The sequence below is a fragment of the Equus caballus genome, chromosome 20 (assembly GCF_041296265.1).
Source record: "Equus caballus isolate H_3958 breed thoroughbred chromosome 20, TB-T2T, whole genome shotgun sequence".
NCBI lineage: Eukaryota > Metazoa > Chordata > Mammalia > Perissodactyla > Equidae > Equus > Equus caballus.
Genome location: NC_091703.1, coordinates 53,855,111 through 53,867,118, shown reverse-complemented (window position 1 = coordinate 53,867,118; position 12,008 = coordinate 53,855,111).

Below are 12,008 nucleotides of genomic sequence, written 5' to 3'. Positions count from 1 at the left end.
CTCAGGGAAGGATTCATCCTTACCTCTTCCTGGTTTCTCATCCTTGCTGGCAAGCCTTGGCATTTCTTGGCTTGTAGATGCATAAGTCCAATCTCTACCTCCGTTGTCACATGGTGTGCTTCCCGTGTGTGTGTCTCTACCCAAAGTTCCTTCTTCTTATAAAGATACCGGTAATTGGGTTTGGGCCCATCCTGGTACAGTATGACCTCATCTTACCTTGATGACATCTGCAAAGACCCTATTTGCAAATAAAGTCACAGTCATCAGTACCCAGGGTCAGGACTTCAGCATATCTTCTTCTTAGGAGACGCAAGATAATCTACAGCACCATGCAAGGGGATGAGATAGTGCTAGGCATAACCCTAACCAGGATGCCTTTGCTGGAATCTGTGGGTCAGTCATGGTTTCTCAAGGAGGGGAGTTAGGGCTGCCGTGAGCCCTGAAGGAGAGACAAGTGGCAGGTAGGGAAGTGGGCGGAACCTTGATCGGGCAGCAGGGATGGAATCCAGGCAGGAGGTCAGCAGGGTTGATGGCCTTGAGAGAGACTAAACATGGTGTGTTTGAGGAAAGAGGAGTCACTGGGTCTTAGTGGAGCATTAAGCCATAAGGCCGGGAGGAGCACCAAGGAGGTGAGGTCCGAGAACAGAACCCAGAGTGCTCAGGACTTTGAAGACCATGGCAAGGGTTGTGGATTCTGTCCTAAGGAAAATAGGAAGCCACTGAAGTGTAGCCATACACCTGCTTACCAGCCTGATATACAATAGGATAAAATCACATCCTTTAAATATTCATTTTAAGTCACTCAAGCATCCATCTCAGAGCAGCAAGAACATTCTCCTCCCTGGAGTCTCCTTCCCGTGTTAAATCCAACAACCAGGGGCTGACTCCATTCAAAGGGTCACATAGCCCTGAGACTGACGGAAAATCCCCCGTCCTCTGTTGCCATCCCTGGTCTGTGCTGCCCTTTCTGCCACCTGGAGCTCCTGTGTCCCATCGACCCTCTGACCTGGGTAGATTCGGTGGAAAGCCTGGCCACGATTAGTCCACTTACACAGCAGCATTCTCATGCCCTGTAGAGGCAGAGGGATGGAAGAGGAGTGTTCCCTCCCTCCTGACACTCAGGCCTGCGATCTAAACTGCAGCCTGAGATATCTATTCATTTCTCCCTGTCGTGTCACTGTGCAGGAGCACCTGGGAGAGAGTCATTTCTAGCTCCAGCCACATACTGAGCCCATAATTGGGGCTCCACCAGGAAATCCAGAATCTATGAGACTGAGCCCAGGATCCTAGTCCTGACTGCCCATTTTCATAGCTTGAACATCCCCACAGCTGGGTGGGGTGGAGCAGACAGAGATGTGGGACACATGGTTTGTGTCCTTTATGTCTGTGCAGCGTTGGGTCAACTCAGCCCAACCAAGATGTGCCGAGATGTCCTCCCAGGACGTTACCAGTTCCCTGTATGAGTTTACCTGCTCTCTCTCCAGTTCTAGACTCCTCAAGGGATGGATGAGGAGGGCACACCATTTTTATACATCCCTCCAACAATGTACTCTCATATCCCTGCTCTGGAACGGAAGTTCTTAACCTCATCCCAGTTTATAACATATATTCATAATCCCCTTTTATTATTCTGAAGTGAGTTTCGTAAGATTTACCTCATTGTGGCTGGTGCTCTGAATACAAGAAGAAGATGATTTCGCCTTAACTCAGAAAGTGTGGTGAGGAGAGTGTAAGGAAATGCCTGTGTGCAAAGCTGGGGATAGGGTTAAGGCACCCAGAACATGGTGAAGCACCCTGGAGCAAGCCACCATGGGAGCCCTCTAGCTCCCAGCTCTCAACGAGACAAGGGCAGGGAGCAGTAGAGGGACCAGGGAAGGCGCTGAGAGTCATAGGTGTAGGAAATGGCCACCCCAACAGAGCTGATGGCCTTCATACAAGAAGGTACCCACGGCCAACCCAAACAGCCTAGAACACATGGACAGTTTATAAAAATCACAAATGACTTGAAACTGTCAGAATGACTCATGACTGGTTTGCATTATAGCTTTATCCCTTTTTATGTTACACATAGTTTAGTTACAAAACAAAGCCAAATATGCTTTTAATTTTCCATATATGTACTGATTTATGTATTAATTTATATTTGCCATACCAGAGGTTATATACTTTGAATATTGCTCCTGGGTAATCTGTGACATAACCACATAAATATCTTGTGACAAAATTATTTTCATTTGGTATAGAATCCATACACCATCCACCATTTTCGTAGAAAATTTGCACATGTATCTAAAACTGAATTGAACGTAGATATTAATTCCTCTGAACTACGGGAATTGGGTCACGATTTGAGCCATTACTTGTCAATTATCCAAAATGCTCTTGAAGAGCAGATACTTATTAGAAACATTCTGCCAACCACAGCTGCTTGAACAAAGCAGCCAGGAGTCATAACAACTTTAATTGGTGCTGAGTTTGATTCATCTTGCCTCCAACATCTTTCAGCTTATGCAGTTTCTGAGGGTCAGGGACCTAGGAGCAACTGAACTGGGTGAATCTGGGTCAGGATCTGTCAGAGGGTTGCAGTCGAGCCATCAGCAGGGGCTGCAGTCATCTCAATGCTCGACTGGTCATGGGGTCCACCTCCAAGACAGCTCACTCACTTGGCTGTTGGCAGAGGCCTCAGTTCCGCTCTGGCTGTTGGCAATAGGTCTCAGTGCCTTATCACATCTGCTTCATCACAGGGCTGCTTGAGTGTCCTCATGACAGAGCAGTGAACCTCCCCAGAGCAAGTGATCCAAGAGAGCGAGACAGAAGCAGCATTGGAAGGCAGACTTCTGATGATAGTGTCACACTGAGGAGATCACGTAGGACAAGAAAGCAGTTGGAGAAGAGAAGGAAAGTGGAGAGGGAGCCAGACAAGGAAGCTGAGGAGGAGGCCTCAGGAAAGTCGGGAGAGACAGGAAAGTGCAGCATCAGGAAGCAGAGGAGCGTGAGGACAGAAGAGTGATCCTTGAATTTGGTAAGACAGAGCTGCTGCTGCCCTTGGTGACAGCAATTGTGGTGGAGTGGTGGTTCAGAGCCTGACTAAAGGGGGCTGAGGAGAAACGGGAGGTGAGAAGCAGAGAGAGCAGACACCCACAGCCATCTTGAAAAGTTTTGCTCCAAAACACTGCGGATGAGTGAGACAGTAGACTTCATCTGAGCTCTAGAAAAGGAGGGAAAGGTTAAGTAGGTTGTGCTCAGTTTCATTTGCAATAAAGAAGACTTTCCCAGGGAGGTCCCGCTGCTCCAGAAAGGATGCCATCTCGTGCTCAGCCAGGGCGTAACTTCTGCCCAGACTAACTCCCTGGAATAGGTTGGGCCTCTTCAGTTCAGAGCAAAGCGTTACTGGAACAGGGAAAGTAAAGTACTTTTTCTTGTAAATTTTAAATCCACTTTAGAGTAAATTGCCAAAGGATAAACTAAACACTGTTGAGTGACAGGCTGAGGTGGAAAGTTCTCCACACTTCCCCTTAACCCCTTCCAGTTTATTCCAGGTCTTCGTCTTACACTCTCATCTCTTTACCTCCATCCATCAGTCCCTCTTTGCAGCTTCCTTTTCCCTTGTCCATTTCAGTGACATAGATGGAGGGATGCATCCACAAGCCAAGGGGTGCTGGTAGCTGGGAGAAGCTGGGAGAGAGGCATGGAACAGATGCTCACTCGGAGCCTCTAGAGTGAACCAACCTTTTCTGTCCTGGGTTTCAGAACTCTGGCCTCCAGAACTGTAAGAGGATAAATTTCTGTGGTTTAAGCCATGCGGGTTTTTTTACAACATTGTAACATTTGTTACAGCGACCACGGGAAACTCATACAACCACTTTGCAATAAACAGGAATGACTACAATCAACAACATCGATGAATCCTCAAAATAATTATGCTGAGCAGAAGAAACCAGACAAAAAAGAGCACTTCTTGTATGGTTGTATTTATATGTAATTCTAGAAAATGCAAACTAGTTCATAGTGACAAGAAGCCGATTTGTGAGATGGGAGGGGCAGGAGGAAGGCATTCCAACAGGGCTTGAGGACATGGCACGTTCACTATATTGATAGTGGTGGGTCTGTCACAGGCATATACATATGTCAAAATGCATCCAGTTGTATTAAATTGTGTGCACTGTCTTATATGCCTGTTAATCCCAAGGACAGGAATAAAACTAATAGAGGTGAATAAACTCCACAACTTCATCTCGTAGATAGTCTTTTGGCACAGTTCCTCTTCCCGCCATGCTGTCTTGCCTGCCTCTCTCTCCTCTGCTATGTCTCCTAATAATTACAAACAGACTTAGGTCTCTCCTGTCCTAACCCCCTTAGTCACCTTCATTCTCACCCTTCAAAAAACCCAACAAACCCTCCAAACAAACCCAAACAGTCTTTCTTTATCTCCAGCCTGTTTTCTCTCTCACTATTCCCTTTCGTCTTTCCTGTCACCTCCAAAACTCAGTCCACACTCATGCTTCTGGTCCTCTCTCCAAAGTGCTGAACTTTTGTTTCTTAACTAATTAACGATTTGCTGTATTCGTCCTGTTAGTTCAAAGGTCTTTGCTCAGTTCCATCTTCTTCGACCTCTTACTGCAAATCCAAGCCCAGCCTCCCTTTCCATCAGCAACTTTCTGCCAGAGCTCCCCTTCCACCAGACTCCCTGCTCGTGCTGTGCAGTGGCTCCCTTTTCTCAGTTTGGTGATTGATATGCTTTTCTTGCCAGCATGTGGTCACACTCATCCCCACCCATCCCGCTTCATTTCAAAGGGTGAGAATTTTCACAAAGTGAATAACAAACTGTCAAAGACAGCCCTCCCTCCTCCAGAGCCCAGGCCTGTGAAGAATGCTCTGAAAAGCTTCCAGAATCTGACACTGGGCGGTGAATGCACCGTTTGGCAGGGCACATGGCTGAGCCTCAAGAGTGGCGTGATCGCTTTCCCCCTCTCTGGCCTCTCCTCCTTCTTACACTGAACTGCTCTCCCCACCACCCTCTCAGGCTAGCAGTGTCTTCTCCATCATGAAGCCTTCACTGTGAACTCAACAAACACTGGGCCTTCCCACAAGGGGTCCTTCTAGAAATGATGCTTTTTTCTGTTCTGTTCCCGTGTCCTCAGGTCATAGTTTCCTTGCCCTAACCCTGGGGAGGATGTGGAAGAGGGTGGTGGTGGTCAGCAGTCTTGGAGAGCGTCTCCTACACGGCAGGACGGTGGCTGCTGGGCATTGTGGGTGGAGGCTGGGCCCCCGCACCTGAGTTGGGGATGCACTGAATCTGATTCAGTTCTGTTATTATACCCTCCTGACCCTGTGATTCTACCTCAAGACCTAGCCATATTTTTTCTGAGGTTGCCCTAAATACTGGTTGTTCTAGTACTGTTTGAGAAAATAAGGAAGGAAGAGTCAAGCCTGGAAACTTGGCAGCCATCTTAACCTCAATACATGGAATCTTCCTCTCCAGTGTAGATGAGTCACTGGGTCCGCAGAGGTTGGGATTGGTCTAGAGTCACACAGCGTTCACTGGTAACGTCAGCCTAGAGGCCAGGTCTCCTGAATCACAGGCCAGAGCCTCTACTTTTTATTTGTTGATTCAGGAACTACTTTTTGAGTTCTAATATATGAAGTTTAGCCCTAGATGCAGAGATAGCCTCCTGAACAAGAGGAACAAAGGCCTTTGACCACTAGGAATTTACATTTTAGTCGGAGCAGAAAGACCAGAAAGAAGAAAACAAACAAATCTCACAATCATAGTCTGTGATAAGGACGTGAAGAAACAAACAGGGACTTTAACAGAGTAGATGGGGGAGGGGAGGGGAGGGCTCTACTTTATATTTTTATTTTTTCCTGGTTTATTGTGGTATAATTGACAAATAAAATTGTAAGTTCTTTAAAGTGTACAATACAATGTTTGATATACATTTACATTGTGAAAGGATGGCCTCCAGCGAGTTAATTAACACATCCATCACCCGCGTATTTATTTACTGATTTATTTTGGTGAGTACATTTCACTTCTACTCTCTTGACTCACTTCAATTTCACAACACAATGTCATCAACTAGAGTCACCATGTTATACGTTAGGTCTTCAGACTTTGTTTACCTTACAGATGAAATTCTGGACCCTTTATCCAACAAGAGCTCCCGTTTAGATGGTGAGAGAAGGCCACTCTGGGGACACGACATATAAAATGAGAGGTAAAAAGTGAAAAGAGGGTCCAGCCTGGGGGTGCAGCGGTTAAGTTCTCACCTTCCGCTTTGGCAGCCCATGGTTTGCAGGTTCAGATCCTGGGTGTTGACCTACATACTCGCCACTTATCAAGCTTTGCTGTGGACAGTGTCCCACATATAAAGTAGAGGAAGATGGGCATGGATGTTAGCTCAGGGCCAGTCTTCCTGAGCAAAAGGAGGAGATTGGCAGCAGATGTTAGCTTAGGGCTAATCTTCCTAAAAAAAAAAAAGTGAGAAGAAACTAGGCGGGCAAGGAGATGGGCAAGAGGGCTCCAGATGAAGAACCCAGCATTTTCAAAGCCTTGCAGTGGGAAAGTGCTCAGGGTCTTTGTGTACCTCAAGCCTGAGGAGGCCTGGCTGGAGGGTGGGGGATGGCAGTGTGGCCTGTGAAGGGGCGGCAGATGGCAGATGGAATGCTCCTTCACGTCCTGTCAGGGAATTTGCGTTTTAGTCTAAATGAAATGAGCATCCCACGTCTGGCTATCTCCCATAAGATTTTGCCTGGATGATACAGTATTTGGGAGGTGAAGTTTCACTGTATAGCTATTTGAAAACATAATTTGAATTAAAGAAGAAAAACTCATCTGCTTCTGCACCAGAAAAGGATGAAGATAAAATGGAAAACCAGTCACAGCGTGTGGATTTACCAGACTAAATTAAATCACCTTTCTGGAGTTTTGTGGATAAGCATGTTGGTGTAATTTGTAAAATTTGTAAAATAGGTGAATTACAATGTACTGGCATAGACAGGACAGGGGCCTGTCTTTAACACGGATGACTTTAACTGAGACCACTATTTGCCAGAAGTGACCCACTGAGGAAGCGTGGGGGACTGGAATAGGCCACCCCAAGATATTTCTCTTTGGCATAAGGATTATTTTGGGCTGGTTACTTTTAAAAACTGCAGACATGAGAGAAACTCTGAAAAGTAGAAGTTACCCTTTGTAAGAGACATTTATGTTTTTAGGGGAAATCTCCATCTGTAAAGGTGTCTCCCTCTCTGTACCAGGAAGAAGGGGGATGACCTTATCTCTAGAAACTCTTATCAATGTGGAAAGCAAGGACTTCAATCTGCATAATGATCTCACTCTTATTTACTGAGCATTGCTGGGAATCTCCCACAACTGACTCCCCCCACCCCCAGCATCCTCCTTTGTAGCTGAAGATGGTATTTAAGATGAGAATCACCATTTTGGCAAGTTACTCAATTTTCCTGAGTCTGTCTCACGTATACATGTTATAAAGCTTTATTTAATTTTCTCCTGATATGCTGTCTCATGTGAATTTAATTTGTAGCCCGACCAGAGAACCTAGATTGGGTAGAGGAAATGTCTTCCTCCGCTACAGAGGTGAGTGTGGATTAAAACGTTTTATCTGAACTATTTAAATATGCTCAGGGAGCTTCCTATCTAAACTCACCAAATTGTTTCAAAACCAAAAGCAGCTCTGTAATGGTGGCATAATTGCCTATAAAATTGATACTGGCCCCATGAAATAGTTGTCATTATCCCCATTTGTCAGTTAATGAGACCGAGGCTCAGCGGTTAAACAACATGCACACAATCACACTCCAGGTAGCGAGGGACATGGAAATCCAGCCCAGGACTAAAGGGAGGGCGGGCTGGAACCCACACAGACACAGGTCCTGGGAGCCTTTGAGGGCCTTGAACCAGAGGACTTTCCTGACAGTGAGCAGGGAGAGGGAGCAGAGTTAAGGCTACATTTGTTCCAGAGCTGGAATTAGGGCTCACACTTGCTGAACTGAAGCTCAAATAATCCTTTGCACAGACGCAGGATGCTGATTCCTTCCTCTTTAAGGAATTCTACATTTTACCTCTTCTTATAATCCTGAAAAAGGGACGTTACTGCATTAACTTTACGCTACATGGAGTGGAACTGACATTTGATCACTGTCTGTCATACAGCGGCCATGCTCAAACATTTATATTCATTTAATCCTACGGAAATCAGCTGGAAGCTGGCCCCATGGCCGAGTGGTTGAGTTTGCGCACTCCGCTTCAGTGGCCCAGGGTTTCTCTGGTTGGGATCCTGGGCGTGGACATGGTACCACTCAACAAGCCATCCTGAGGTGGTTTCCCACATGCTATTACTAGAAGGACCCACAACTAAAATATAGAACTATATACCGGGGGGCTTTGGGGAGAAAAAGGGAAAAACAAAATCTTAAAAAGAAAATCAGCTGTTGTGGAGTCCATTATTACTCTTATTTTACAGCTGGGGATCCTGAGTTTCTAGAGTAACTTGCCCAATGTAGGTGGTGGACCTGGGATTCAAACCCACTTCTATTTGAAATCAAAGTCTAGGACTCGTTTTCTGTATTAGTGTTTATTAAAAAATATGCATGACAGGGGCCGGCCTGGTGGTGCAGAGGTTAAGTGCCCACATTCCGCTTTGGCGGCCTGGGGTCCGCAGGTTCGGATTCCAGGTGCAGACATGGCACCGCTTGGCAAGCCATGCTGTGGTAGGCATCTCACATATAAAGTAGAGGAAGATGGGATGGGCACTGATGTTAGCTTAGGGCCAATCTTTCTCAGCAAAAAGAGGAGGATTGGCAGATGTTAGCTCAGGGTTGATCTTCCTAAAAAAAATGCGTGACAACGTTCCAGTGGATTGTGAAATCCATCAACTTTTAAAATGAAATAGAAGACAATAGAAACCATCCAAGTGCAACATATGCAGACAAGGTGAAGATCATTTCAGGAGTTTTAGCTTAAGTCATAAGTGTGTTGCATGCGTGGATGTGTGCACACTCATTTGGTCATTGTGATGGTAAGAGACACACTGGTTGTGTCTAGTCAGCAAACTCTGAAAGCCCTTGTTCCATCCCAGGCTGCATGGGTAGTTGACACAGCAGGGGACCAGAGACTGACACCCAGCGGCTCCAACAGTGGACATGGCTGGTTCTCTCGTGCGTGTCAGTGGAAGCACGCAGGAGTCAGTAGAAGTGTGAGTCCCAAAGCCAGGACTTAGGGAGGAACAGTTGCATTTTCTCTCGAAATCCCAGGCTCTGTTTAGAAAACATTAACAGTCTTCTTGCAAAATTGTATTGTTGTGGAGTTGGGACAAAAATATACTTCTCTTTCCCCAGTGGATATGGAGTGGATCAAGGCTGCCCCAGGGAGAGAAGCCCAAGGCGTCCTGGCCTACATGCCGATCTACGTCATCCTCCAGGAAGCACAGGCCGTCCTCACCTGATTCGACCTGACTCCAGTCCAAAGCTATAGGACCACCTGATAACCAGAGCCCACCTGCACTGATCCTATTTTAATGACTTTTTTACGTGATCTTTCCTTTGTCCTGTAAAGAAATGACTCACATACCGATGCTTTATAAATTTAGCCCTCCCCTCAACTCATTGCAGCTCTTCACTGCCCATGGGTCCTCTCTCCGTGCTATTCTCTGAACAAAGGAGCACTGCTACTGGACCTTGAGAGGTCAAGAAATCTTTCTTTGGAGGCCGGTCCCTTCGCTGAGTGGTGAAGTTCGCACGCTCCTCTTCGGCAACCCAGGGTCTCGCTGGTTTGGATCCTGGGCTCACACATGGAACCGCTCATCAGGCCACGTTGAGCTGGCGTCCCACATGCCACAGCTAGACGTACGCACAATTAGAATATACAGCTATGTGCTGGGGGCATTTGGGGAGAAAAAGCCGAAAAAAAAAGAAATCTTTGTTTTGATTCCTTGGTTTACGATGCCCGCATCAGATGTACTTCTAAAAAAGTGTGTGTGAATTGAATTTTAGATTCAAAATGTTTTCAATATCCACATCTTTAATGCGGGACTCAATAGTGTAACATTTAGGAACAATTATTTATTCATTCATTACATTCAGAGAAATGTAAAAAACCCTTTGGAAACATACTCAATCAACTCTTCTGTCCTGTAATTGGAGATAGTGGAGTTTGTACCTTCCTATCATGGGAAGTGGAGGTGCTATGAGGAGCAGAATGAACAGGAGACTAAAGCTGGCACTATGGTGGGAGGTGTGTTTATTGGGGCCTAAGGTTCACAGAGCCAAATGACTCACACCTCACACTCAGCTCCCTGCCCTGTGACTGAGGATCAAGTTACAAAGGGAAAGGAATCTTATCTTAGATAATATTTGATCATAATTCTCTTCCTTAAGGCAACTTTCCTCACCTCCAAAGGCCTGGTCAAGACCGGGGCAAAGGTCCTCATGTCATAAACCTTTGCCTGGTCAACAGAAAATGAGAACTAGAGAGATTCCACGATGTTCCCGATTCACACACTCATGTTCCTGATTCACACTCAATATCCAGCAAGTGTGTCTCCCCTCAACAACCCCACTTGTTCATCTCCTATTTGAATTCGTTTTATTCCTTTCTCTTGCCTAATTGCTCCGGCTGAAACCTCCAGTACTATGTTGAATAAGAGTGGTGATAGTGGCCACACTTGTCTTGTTCCTGTTCTCAGAGGGATGGTATTTAGTTTTTCCCCACGGAGTATGATGTTGTCTGTGGGTTTGTCATATATTGCCTTTATTATGTTGAGGTAATTTGCTTCTACCCCCATTTTGTCGAGTTTCGATCATAAATGGCTGTTGGATCTTGTCAAATATTTTCTCTGTGTCTATTGAGATGATCATGTGGTTTTATTCCTCATTTTGTTAACGTGTTGTATCACATGGATTGATTTGCAGATGTTGAACCATCCCTGTGTCCCTGGTATAAGACCCACTTGGTCATGATCTATGATCTTTTTGATGTATTGCTATATTTGAGTTGCTGATATTTTGGTGAGGATTTTTTCATTGATATTCATCAGCCATATTGGCCTGTAGTCTTCCTTTTTTGTGTTGTCTTTGTTAGGCTTTAGTATCAGAGTGATGTTGGCCTCATGGAATGTGTTAGGAAGGGTTCCATCTTCCCCAATTTTTTGGAATAGCCTCGGAAGGATAGGTATTAAATGGTCTTTGAAAGTTTGATAGAATTTTCCTGTGGAGCGGTCTGGTCCTGGGCTTTTATTTTGGAGGATGTTTTTGATTACGGTTTCTATCTCTTTACTTGTGATTGATCCATTCAGATTCTCTATTTCTTCTTGATTCAGCTTTGGGACGTTGTAAGAGTCTAAGAACTTATCCATTTCTTCTAGATTGTCCATTTTGTTGGCATATAGCTTTTCATAGTATACTGTTATAATCTTTTGTATTGCTGTGGTATCTGTTGTAATTTCTCCTCTTTCATTTCTATTTTTATTTAGCTGAGCTTTCTCTCTTTTTTTCTTTGTAACTCTGGCTAGGTGTTTGTCAATTTTGTTTATCGTCACAAAGAACCAGGTCTTTGTTTCATTGATCCTTTCTCCTGCCTTTTTTGTTTCAATTGCATTTATTTCTGCTCTGATTTTTATTATTTCTCTCCCTCTGTTGACTTTTGGCTTTGTTTCTTGTCCTTTTTCTAACTCAGTTAGATGTAGTTTGAGATTAGCCATACATGTCATGTATAATGGTAAATCCCCAGGCCAGTATTCAAATATAACTGAATCAATATGGTCAACTAACTTTAAACCATTCAAGTTGTAATTTTGGCTTTCAATAAAGCTAAAACTTTATTATGAACTTTGGAAAAATTAGAAACATTTTTAATGTCTGTGACTCAAGTATTATGTACATAGTAAACACATTCAAGAATAATTGCTGGATTTTTACAAATGAACTTGTCTGCTGAAGACAGCATACTGACTTCCTCAGACAAATGACACCAAACAGAACTCTGAGTA